Genomic DNA, 13,699 nt, shown 5'->3' on the forward strand with positions numbered 1-13,699 from the left:
TTGTGATAATTATATTATATTGTGGTTATATGAAAAAAATTTTATACTAATCTATTAAAAATCTATCACAAATTTTTTCATATATTATACAAATCTGTCACTATCTAATTTTAGTAAGTTATTATTTTTTATTAATTTATTAAATAAATTATAATTATAATTATATCTCATAAAGGTAAAATTATTCATTAAATAGTATTTCTATTCCTTTAAATTAAACCCTATTTAAATGTTTTTTTTATAATAAAGTCTAGGTTAAAACTTCTAAATAAATTAAAGTAATTTACTAAACTAATTAAAATAATATTAACTTTGATATATTAATTTAAAGTATTAATATTAGAATTGATTAATAAAAATGATAATAATAATATTATTAATATGATATTATTAATAATTAATTATATAAAATAAAAACTAATATATTTCAAAAAAATATTTTTATATTAAACAAACTAAAATATTTTTAAATTTTAAAATTAAAAAAAAAACTAAAAAAATTTGAAATATTTTTATATTAGGACTAAATTTTAAATCTCGTACGAGTAAAAAGACTAAATTTTAAATTTTGTGTAAGTATAGAAATTAAATTTCAAATTTCATATTTGTAGAATGACCATTTATATAATTTAACAATTGATTTCATTTGTTAAGTTATCACGTCAGCAAATCAATATCACGTCAGTAAAGTTAATAACTCTGTCAATATTTTTAACGATAAAAATTTGACAAAGTTAGTAATTGGATTAAAATTATCAAATTAAAATAGTATGAGAACTAAATTTTTATAAATTATAATATAGAAACTAAATTTCAAAATTTCGTAAAGTACAGAGACCTTTGGCATATTTTAACCTATAATTTATAGTAAAAATATTTTTTTATTAATGTAAGTTAAAAATAAATAATATTCAAATATTTAATTTAATAATTAATACATGTATCTTTTATTTAAAAATTTTAGTTCAGATTTTATTCTCAAATAAAAAATGTAAGATTCTAAAACATTTTTTTAAAAAATATTGATAAAGTTTATATTTGATGAGTTAAAATCATTTCAAATTATAAATATTTAAAAGATATCTTAAAATTTAAAAGGGTAAACATGTTAAGGTTTTTTCTTTTATTGAAGCAAATTATCAAAGTTTGAAACCATTTTTTCTTATCCAAAGCCAAAAATCTAAATAAATTTTTTTTTTTCAAAATGTCCAAAATCTCACCGTTAAAATCAACTAAGTGACAATTTCAGATTTAGTTAAATGTCAATCTCACATGAAAAACCTTTTGGTTTCAATAAATTATTATAAATTTTCAATCAGGTAGCTACTCCCATACATACGTGTTATAATGCAACTTTTTCAATAATGTTATTCTCTCATCTAAACATTTGGTATAATCTCTGAAACAAAATCATGTCTCTTTTATAACTCTTTCATACTTTTAATTTTATTCTACATATAAAATAAAAAATTTGATATACGTTATCAAAACCATAAAATTAATAAAAAAGATTTAAAATAATCTAACAAACATGAGAAACCACCAAAGAAGTAATATGAATATAATATTCTCAACATTTTCTTCCATAAAGTCAATATTCTTTGGATCTAATTATATAATTAATCTTTTTATTTACAAGAAATTTAAACCTTAGTCTTTTTATATCATTCATAAAAATCTAATCATTTATAAAAAATATTGTTCAATAACTTCACCTTAAACTGTAATGCGAAGTGACAAATAAATAGTTTCTGGTGATTGAGATAATATAGCAAGATGGGTGCGACCAACTCTTCCTACAGTTTCACCATGTCCGTGGAACATTTTTAGCTTCACACTAAAGAACTCAACATTTATAAGCTCTTCCTGAGCTTTCTATAACTATTAAGTAACAGAAAGACGCCCAACATCTTTAACTGAATTTGAATATCCAATCATAACTTCTTGTTTACCATTAATCCGATTTTTGTATCAATCTTTGTTATGTTTCAGTTCTTGATATGTAGTTCTAGATTTTTACCATTTTTTTTTTTGTTTCAAATGTTAATGTGTTTGTCGAAAAAATCATAGAAGAGCATAATTTTAAAAGGCTTAGGAGTTTGAAAGATGATGGTAAGGATTTTGTTAATATGATGCTTGATTTAGAGAAACATGAGAAACTCAATGATTTTGATATGATTACTGAATTTGTATTTGATATGAATTATTTGATCGGATTTGATTTAAGTTGATTTTGGATCTTTAAATGAGCTAATTAATGGGTTTTTTATAAGTTATAAATGATTCTCTTAAATGATTTATGTAATGATTTTATATTAATGATTTCGGTTTATGTTGTTAATCATGTTAAAATTATTTCAAAATAAAATTTGATGTCTACACTCTTAAAATTTTCATCAAGTTCAACGATCAAATTTTCGAACAAAAAACCGACAATAGTTTTACTAAACTTTTCCAGGTCTCTAAATCCAATTCCACCCCTTGTTTTGGCCAAGCAAAGTGTTTTCCACATGAGCCAGTGCACCCCCCTCCTTGATTTATTCCGCCACCAGTAGTTGCTCATGAAGCTAGTTAGCTCCTGGCATACTGTTTTCGGTAAAGAAAGCAATTCATATATGATGGAATTGCAAGCAGCACCGCCTTAATAAATATTTCTTCCCTGCCATTGATAAAAGCCTTCCACTCCAGTGCTGAATCCAAGTCTAGATTTTTTTCTTTGATGTTTCTTAAAGCTTTTTTCTTTCTCCTTCCCACTAAGGTTGGTAGTCTCAGGTATTGCTCTAGACTATTTGTGGCATAGATTCCAAACAATTGCTGCAGTTCATCTCTCTGTCTCCTTGTAGTGTTGTGACTAAAAAAGAGGGCAGACTTTCCAAAGTTGATTTTCTGACCCGAGCTGTCTTCATATAACGTTAGCACGTTCTTTACCTTCTTGCCATCACTCCTGCTTGCTCTAGCAAACATTAAGCTATCATCAACCAAAAAAAGATAATTAACTCTGGGTCCAGTTCTGCTTACCCTCACCCCTTTGATTTCATCTGAGCTCTAGATAATAAGGCCGACAAGGCCTCTGTACAAAACAAAAATAAATATGGTGATAGAAGATCTCTTTGCCAAAGTCTTCTGCCTGGATAAAAACTATCAGTCACTTTCCCATTAATTATAATAGAGTATGACACAGCGTACACACTCCATAACATTCGAAATACCCCATCTTGGCCATGATATCCTCAATAAAGGACCATTCCATCCGATCGTACACCTTGCTTATATCAAGCTTTAAAGCAAAATAATTATTTCTTCCCTGCCTTTTGTTCTTAAGAGCGATCTCATAAGCTACCAACACATTATCTGTAATCAGTCTACCGGGAACAAAAGCACTCTGGTATGCAGTTATGCACCTAGGGAAAATATGTTTCATCCTATTAACCAAGATTTTAGACACTGATTTCTAAATAACATTAAAATGACTGATATGACTAAATTGTGTCATGTTCTTTGGATTCTTAACGTTTAGAATTAAGACAATGTAAGTGTGGTTAATATCATTCAATGATTGGTTGCCATTCAACACATCAATACAAAAAGGGATAATATCCTGTTCTATAATGTGCCAGTGTTTTTAAAAAAAGATAACGGACATACCATCGGCGCCAGGTGATTTGTTGGGGTGCATCTGTTTAAGGGCATGGACAATTTCTTCTGGCTGGAACTCTACTACAAAAAGCTATTTCATATCATCTGTGATTCGGTGATCCACCATCTCAATTACAGTTTCTTTATTGTGTGATCCTTGGCATTCAAATGGCTGCTCAATATAGTTTTTTGCTAATTTGTTCATGTCATCTTCCACCTCACACCAATTTCCATCACTATCTTCCAATCTCATAATTCTATTCCTTCCCCGCCTGTTATTCACCTGTGCATGGAAATAAGCCGTATTCTGGTCCACTTCTCTCAACCAGTCCACCCTTGCTCTTTTTTTCCTGTAGCTCGTTTAATTTCTTTTTAACAGCACGTTCCTCTTCCAGCATTCCATCAATGACCGCTTGCTTCTTTAACCATCCAAGCTTTCGGTTGGTTTCCACTATCAATTTACTAATGCTGCCTCCATTATTATGCCCACTCATGAAGTTTCCTTGTCACGAATCATTAGTATTGGGCCCCACATGGCCGAGACAACTTCCTCACACCCTTGTTCTTTAGTCCACATCTCTTCAAAGTAGAATCTTCGTGTCTTCCTCCTATTATTGTGTTGTATGCCATTGCACTTTGTGTTCAATAAAATAGGGCAATGAATTGATGTGGAGGTGGATAGGTGTTCAACCAAAAAATTTGGCCATTTATCGCACTACTTCTTGGTCGCTAGGAATCTATCTAGTCTTTCCCTCAACCAAGGTTTCGGCCCTAGTCCCCCTTGACCATGTGAACCACACTCCCTTAAAGCCGAGGTCCAAAAGGTTACTATCTTTTAAGGCTTCCCTGAAGGCCTCTATTTGTCTTTCTGGCCGCAAGCACCTCCCGTTCTTCTCACTATCGTTAAGGATTTCATTGTAGTCTCCTACGCAGAGCCATGGAAGGTTGCTTTGTACTGCCATTTCCCTTGGTAACGCCCAACAAAATATTTCTTTTACTAGTTTCAGTTTCTCCATAAAAACCAATTAACCTCCAAACAGCTTGGCCATGTTCTTGGACTTCCATGTCTTTGTGGTTCCTTGAGAAGGTTCTTAAATGAAGCACTGTGTCATCCCTCCACATCATGGCTAGTCCCCCCACTCGTCCCAACACAATCAACTGTAAAGCAATTTTCCATCCTACATTTCCTACGGACACCATCCATTTCAGCTGTTTTTGTGACGCCTCAATCCCACATTGGGATGCCTTAAGTTTTCCCACCTTTCTTCCAATACCTAACGCCATGTCCTGCGTGTACCATCCTAGTGCAAGGTTACAAGCTCGAACCAATAGAGATGTTGTGAACGTATATTCACTTGGCCTTAGTCTTTTGATATGGAACGCATGTCTATTTGCCTTAACTATCGATCATAATATATTCAAAGTATGAGATTAAACTTCTTGCCTTTTATTTTTTTATTTATTTCTCTTATCCTTTAAATTTATTGAAATCAATTATTAAAAAAAATATAATTTTTTTTTTAATTTTACATTGTAAGTTGATCTCTTCTTTTATATAAAATATGTCAGCAATTTTATAATTAAATATTAAAACACATTTCCACACAACAAGAAGGATGCCTTAACCATATGTCTACATGTCAACATGAACATATCTATAAATACTGAAAAAAAGGGTTTTAAAATTGTTTGATTAAGAAAAATTAATTCAAAAAATTTTTAATTAATCATTAAGGAAGGAAGGATGGTAGGGACATGTAACTATTCATAGAAGCTTCCATTAAGTAGCAGCCCCTTTACCAAAGAATTTATTCACGAATATACTGAGTTATCAATTTTTAAATATGAAACAAAGTCTTCAAAGATCACAATATATATTCTCGCCCACAAGAATCTTCACCAGAAAGATATTCTTCTTTAAACAATTTTATGATAACGATGATGTTCTTCTATAGGTTGTTTTTTTTTTTTTTTAAAGTGTTAATAGTAAAGTGTTTAAATGGTATTTAAATTTAAAAATTTTTTAATATAATATTTGAATTATGAATTTATTAATTAAAGTTGTACTAACATATAATATGATTAGCTTTATATAGTGACCTATGACAAATAAATAATACTTCAAATATTGTATTAATTATTTTTTTAATTTTTTTAAAAATAATTTTTTATTATACATGAAGTATTCGTCTCATCATGCTTCTAACAGTGAATTAATGTGATAATTTCTCATATATATGAAAGTCATTGCTTAATTAAATCTTAAATGTTTGTTTTGAAATTACAAATATAAATTATAATTATAATCAAGTATTACATCCATATATAAAAAATTATTGAATAATAAAATAAAAAATTAGAACATCACTAAATAAATCAATATAAAGTTGAACCAAATTTACACAAAATGAAATTTGAACCTAAATCTTAAACTCTAAACCATAAGCCTCATTGTCACTAAACTATCTTGTTGTTCGATTTTAAGGAGACCAATTAAAAGTTTATATATATATATATATATATATATATTTTTTTTTTTTTTTCATTTGAGTTATACCACTATATATTTTATTAATATAAAACATATATGCAATAATATACTAAAAAATAACAAACTTATAATATCTTAAATTTTATTAATTCAAAATAAAATTTTAAAAACAAAGAAATAGAAAATAAATAATTTTATTTAAAATTATGAGCAATGTTCTATTTTTTTTTAAATCTTCAACAATTGAATCTAAATTGAATATTTCTTTTTATGTTGACAAATAAGTTAAACATAAAAAACACATGAATTATGACATAATATTTGTTACGAACCAATCGATTTTAAGTATTTGTTAGTAATTAAAATAAATAGATAGATATTATTTTAATTTTATTCTTTTAATTTAAAAAGTCTAAATTAAAAAAAAAAGTTTTAATTTTAATTTATTTAATGTAAATACATATCCATATGTGAATAAAAGGGAAATTTAAAAAATCTTGGGGAATCATGCTTACCATCTGCCCTGCCAAGACCTCTTTAGCTTAAGATTGATGAATCAATTACGATAAAACAAAAGTTAATTTTTTTTTTAGCCCTAATTAAGTTTGTCTAAATATCAAATTTAATATAATACGTAAAGAAATACTTACTAAAAATAATACATATAACAAAATTTGATAATTAGTTTGAACAGTTAAATTTTCATCATTTTTTAAAATTGAAATACCAATTAATTTGTCTTTTTTTTTAATAAACAAACATCCAAATCTGACTTAGAAAGAATTAAAATTAAAATTTCAAATCTAATAAATACATCCTTAACCTTAAGGATAATTACTTGAAAAAGGAATAAACCATTTTTGAAGAACCAAATGGTGGTCAAATTTTATGCCGAAACAAGGCAGGAACCAAAGGAAAATCATCAAGAAAAATGGGCTGCAGCCCATGATGTTGGTTGGGTTGTCGGCATGTTGCGATTATATTTCTTTCATGTGGTAACTTTGTCAAAACAAAATCCATAAGCTGTGAGGCCGAGCCATTGCATTATTAGCTCTGACGGCTATTGAAGCCCAAATATTTATCTAATCTTTTTTTATTTCATTTCAAATTGGAGTAAGATGAAAATTTATTACACTATTTATGTGAGTCTTCAATTCATCACTAATATTTTAATTATTTAAAATTTACCATGATATTCGAAAACTTATTTGTATATTATATCATCTAGTTATCTTTAAGAGGTAATATTTAATAAGTTTGAATTTCAAATTTCAATGCTTAATTTATTCATGTTAACAAAGCAAAATGAATCATTAAATAGCGAAAAAGATTACAAATGTCGGAATTTGAATTTCAAACTTACTAGATATTACATTTTAAAAGTGATTGAATGAATCAATTAAGATAAGTTTTAGATTTAATATGTGCACTCAATATGTTGAGATTTTGTATGCATTCAAACATTTGATTTAATATCTACATGTATGTCTTGTTTAAAAACTTAGTTTAAATTTTTTTTTTCCAAATAATATAGGTTTTCCTTTAACCTTTAAAATCTTCAATTTACATTAGGTCAATTGACATTAGGAATGTCTGTAGGTAGGTATGGGACGGATAAAATATTTTTTTATCTCATTTTCGATTTTTTATAGTATACTCATATTCAAATTAATACTCAACGAATATTTCAATCCATTCTTATTCTCATTCCTCTGGCTTTAATAGGTAAGGGTAATTCTTGTATCTATAATTTTTTTAAAATATAAAATTTATATTTAATTTTTTTAATTTTAATCTTACATATTTATGTAACTTTTTTTATAAATATATATATCTTTAAATAAAAATATATTAGATCTGATTAATTTAAAATAAAATTTTATATTATTAATATAAATTTTATTTACTAAATATATATAAATATATAAGGTATCGATATGAATATAAGATGTATGCTACACTAGCTATCGTTATCCATGTATCAAATAAAAATTTTAAAATTATAATCATTTCTATTCTTATCCCACAATTTAATATTCATTCTCCTCCATTTGAGTAAAACTCAAGTTTTTCGTAATATAGAGAATAATGAAATTCTTATTTTACATTTTTATTTTATTTTTTTAAAATTCTGTCCTAACAAAAAAAAAGTAAAAAAAATATTTGATTTTGTCAAAAGAAATCGGAATATAAAAATGAAATATTTAAAAAGTTAACTGAAAAAAAAGTTATTTACCCTTTTGCTATGCGTAAAAAATTAAAAATTTTCATTTTGAATAAATTTTCAAAATTAATTTTATTAGGGGTGTTTATAATTTAGTTTTAATCAAATTAATTGATGAATTAATTTAATTTTGTTAATCGATCGGTAATTTTATTAATTGGTCGATCATCGAATTAATTTTGATTAATTAACAAAAATAAATTTAAAAAAATTTTGATCTTTAATTAATTTGATTCAAAAACTGAATTAATTGAATTAACCAAAATTTTAATCATAATATAATATAATCCAAATATAAAATAAAAAATATATGAAATTAATCATTTTATTTCATAAATTATTAGAGTTTTTAATATAATACTTTGATATTTAAATATTTTATTAGATAATTTTATTTAATTTATTTAAAATATGAGAAATTAAGAGTTTAAAATATAATTTAACTTAAATATATTTATTATTTGATTAACTAAAAAAATTAACCTAACCAATCAAATTAAATTTGATTAGTTAATTTCTGAAATTTATAAATTTAATTCAGTTAATAAAAATAAAATAAAAAAATTTTATTATTTTTTTAAATAATTCAATTTAAAATTAATCAAGTGGACTCAATGAATCTTCTAATTTTTATAACCGAATTTTGTTTAATACTTTTCGCACTGCAAAGCAAAACATCAGAAGCGAACAATGTCACTTTGAGTAGTAGCTCGTATGCATGTCAAACAGCTGCATCAGCAGTAATTTTCCACTGATGATCAGCTGCCAGTTGCCATTGTACGACATCGTTTCTTCTTCCTCCAGTCATCAAACTTGCCAATGCTCCAATCCTCTGCGCCAATCTTACAGCTGTTGTAGCAAGAGGCCTTAGAGAAGTGAAGCTAAAATTTTTTACTTTCAACATTCATATAAATTAAAACTTTAAAAACAAAAAAAATAATAATAATTATATATTGAATATATAATTGTATATTGTACAAATAAGTGAAATTAATAAAGCGCATGTTAACCTATAGAATTTGTTGCATGTATATTAATATATTATATATTAATTATTATAAAATTTATTACTTTCAAAGTTATTGTAAAATAAAAATTCTAAAAAATTTAATATAAATTTTAACTCACTTTTATTTATCAAATAAATTTATTTAATGAGAAGTAGAGTTCTTATTTATAAATGGTATATATTATATTAATATTTATATTAAAAAATAAAATAATAATTTTAAAATATAATGAAGATAGATATTATTATTATTATTATTATAGAAATAGTGATAATTTATAGATTTTAAGCATAGACTTACAGCCTATAGAAGCTAACCAGATTCGAGAGATTTATCCAATGCATTGGCTCAATTCAAATACAAAGCCCACTATGACTCATTCATTTATGATAAATTCAATACAAATTATGTTAACAAATAATTTAAATATTCATAAAGATAATTCAATTGATAAAGAGATATTAAACATAAATAATTTTTAGATCAGATATAAAATCAATATATTTTAATTGATATTCAAAATTAAACGTCTTTCTAACATAAAAATTGAACAAATGATTTAATTTTTATGAAATTATCTCTTTCATTACAATAATTTACTTTAATATTTCTTGATAAACTTAAAAATAAAAACTTAAACCTAAAACAATTTAAATTCGATATAATTTAATATATCATGACTCGAAATGCATGATATTACACGAATTGACCCATACCCAAACAAACCGAAGTGGCGTATCACCAACCTTAGATACATGGACATGAATGTAAATCCACTACAACAACTAATGCGTGTACAAACATAGCGTACTAATTAAAATAACTAAAATTTATTATTAATATCAATAAAATGGAGAAAATCAGTTATTTATAATATCTCAAGTTTGAATCAAACAATTTTAGCTTTTTTTCAAAAGCAATCATTTCAAATATTGGTAGTGATAAGCTTATTAGGTTTCCATAAACTTAGTGTTTCCTTTTTAATTGGACAAAAGAAAAAGGAAAACGACCCACACTTCAAAAAAAATATATATAATATATTGGTCGTGATAATCTTACTAGTTTTGCATATAAGGGTGAAGCTAGAAATTTGTCTTGGATATCTAAATATTATAATTATTGTTGCATATGTAAATTAATGATGCACTAAAATTAATCAAACTAATTAGTATTTTTTTTAAAAAGAAGAGCCAAAGTTACACTTCTTTAAAAACAAGGTAAACTATAGTTCTAGTCAACAACTTCAAGGGATTTTTTTTCATCAATCTTTGAAAATTTACAATTTTGTCATTAATGTTTATGACATTTTTTTTTTATCATTTAGTTGTTATTCTTTAACAACATATTTACATAGCAATATGACATCAATGTCATGTAATATTGTCATTGACATATCATTGAGTAATATTTCTAATGTATTTAGACAAAGACACACACACACACACACACACACACACTTGTTATAGGTATTTAGTATTTTATTATTTTGATATTCTTCTCATTTCATGATTTTTTTGGGTTAATTTTAGAAATATATCTTATAGTTAAAGTCCAAATGAAAATGCCTTTTGAGATTTAAAATATGAAATTTAACTATCCTATAATTTGTTTTGTTGGTTTTTTCTTCAAAATTGTTATTTTTTTTCATTTTATTTATTTATTTATTTCTTCTTCATCTCAAATCATATTTTCTCTCTAAAAATTTATTTTTTCTCTCTCTATACCCAATCAATCATCTTTCTAATGGTTTGGTTTGGTTTTAGAGAGAGAATAAAATTTGCCAATCCAAAAACTTAGTCAAAACCATTCTCAACAAATAATACAATTGAGCAAATAAGAGCAAAACACAAACGAGCATAAAAACAAAGGAGAAGAAATTTGGGCAATGAGTAATCTCAAGCAATTCAACAACTAGCACTCATCCGAATTCAACAACCCAAAAAAATTAACCAACAAGCAATTCAAAACCAAAATTCATAAAACAAACCAACAAAGCCTTAACACATATCAACAATTAATGAATCTAGAATCAACAATTAACCAAATCTAGAAAAAAAAAACCCATTTGACAATACAAAATTAACAATCACCCATGGCAAGCAAATATAGACACCCAAATTAGTAGCAAAACACGTACAAAAAAATAAAAAAACAAAATAAAAAGTTATCATTATAAGAGTTTTTGGTATTTTTTCAGTTGTGGGACTTTTCTCTTTGGAGTTTTGAAATAGAATAAACGATATTATTTTAGAGTTCTTGAGTGGTGAACAGTTGCAGAGATGATTTGAATGGTTTTGAGTTTTGATTTGTGTCTTGGAATGTTCAAATAGAGAAAAAGGTAACAACATCTTTTATCAGAGTTTTTGCTGGGTATTGGGTAGATAAGGAAAAAGAGAAACAATGCCACATAGAGGAGAAATGAGGCCAAGGCTGACGATCAATTGCGGAGTAGATGGTAATTTCTTAATTTTTGAGTTTTGTTCTTAAGTTTAAAGTTCATATAGAGAAGTTAGAGAATGTTTAGGGGTTTAGTTTGATTAGAGAGAGAATTTGTTTGGTTTTAAAGAGAGAGAGAATGAATTTTAGAGAGACAAAATAACTTTTTAGATAAAAAATATGAATTGACATAAAAAATAAAGAAAAAATAAAAAAAGAAACAGACAAAGTAACTATTTTGAAGAGAAAAATAATAAAATAAATTATAGGATAATTAAGTATCACATTTTAAATTTTAGGGACATTTTCATTTTGATCTTAATTATATGATATATTTTTAAATTTAATTCTTTTTTATAATTAATCTCATGGTCTAATGTTAAGGTGAAGGTAGAACTTTCGTCTCGAAGGGATCGATATAAAGGTCCTATGAACCTTTTCTTCTATTAAAAAAAACCATAATTTGAAATTAAAAAAATTATTGCATTTGACCAAAATTAATCAAATTAACATTTCTTTAAAAAGTAAAAGTTACATACAATGAGCTTCAAATGTAAATATTAGGAAATAATAAACAAATAAATAAAAGATAGTAGGAACTAAAAGAAAAACTATAAGAATATTATATACATAATATATATATAGCTATTAAACATTTGTAATTATTTATATTTGATATTTGAGTTTCTTAATATTTAAATTTTGATTATTAAAATTTAAAATTCAATGTTCTACAAATAATCAATGTGGCTGTTGACCATTTGTAATTATATTTTATCAATAAAGAAATAAATCGTTTGCTTCAAAAAATAAAAAAGATAATAATAAGTGTTAATATGTTTTTTTATTCAAAAAATATGTAAAATTTATGAAGCTAAAAAATTTTAGACTTCAAATTGATCAACTTAAGAATATGAATTTAAAAATAAAAATACTAAGTACTCATTAAATTTACATACAAGTGAAAACTAGGTAGGGGCAAACTATATTTGTGGCGGAGGGAGGAAACCCATAGCTTCTATGCTTGTGGCCAAAAACAAAAGAAACCCCCGTAGCTTCGCCCATGAATACATTGTTAACTTACTAAATATCAATCAATTCTTATTGAGGGATAAATTATTAGTTAATCTCAGACTATAAAAATATATCTATGTTTTGTGTATTTAAAAATTAATAGTAAATCTTATAAAAAAATTAATCCTAAATTTTAGGACTAAGGTGATGAATTTGAACTCTTATAAAACAATAAATTCATTGTCAACTTTTACAAGTGAGTAAATATATTAATTATTCTTTTTTTTTTGCTATTTTAAATTATTTTTTACATTAAAAATAGAAAATTCAAACCCAAATTTACAAAAAAAACAACATGCATCAAAAATTTTTTTATGATTATTAAAAATAAGAATCCGAATTTTTTATTAACACATTGATTGATGGTGGACAATGCATGCATCAGTTGTGTTTGGTGTCAAATGCATTAATGCAAATAAATATGAAGTAGGTTTTAAGTTGTAATTGATATGACTCCTCACATCATTTTATGGATGATGACTCCTTTTAGCAACAATCAAATTAGGCATTTGTTCTCCTTTTGGACTGTCAAAATCAACTTTCTACAATCCACGTTTAATATCCCAATTCCTGAATTATGGGTTTTGTGAAAGGGAACAAGTCAAGAAATTTTGCAATTGACTGTAACACTACAAATCTTTGTTGAAAAAAAATTATTATAACTTTGAAAAATCAGATTTGAAAAATAAAAAAAAATCATAGCGGAGAAAATCCATAACCTAATAGTAATAAATAGATATCAACATTAATTTCACATAAGCTAAAATTTTATTTGCTTTGTTTTTTTTTTTTTTTTTCTTATTAAGATTCAATTCTTTTTGCTGTAGG

This window comes from Durio zibethinus, chromosome 12 (genome assembly GCF_047325235.1).
Source record: "Durio zibethinus cultivar Kanyao isolate XHJ-2024 chromosome 12, ASM4732523v1, whole genome shotgun sequence".
Lineage (NCBI taxonomy): Eukaryota > Viridiplantae > Streptophyta > Magnoliopsida > Malvales > Malvaceae > Durio > Durio zibethinus.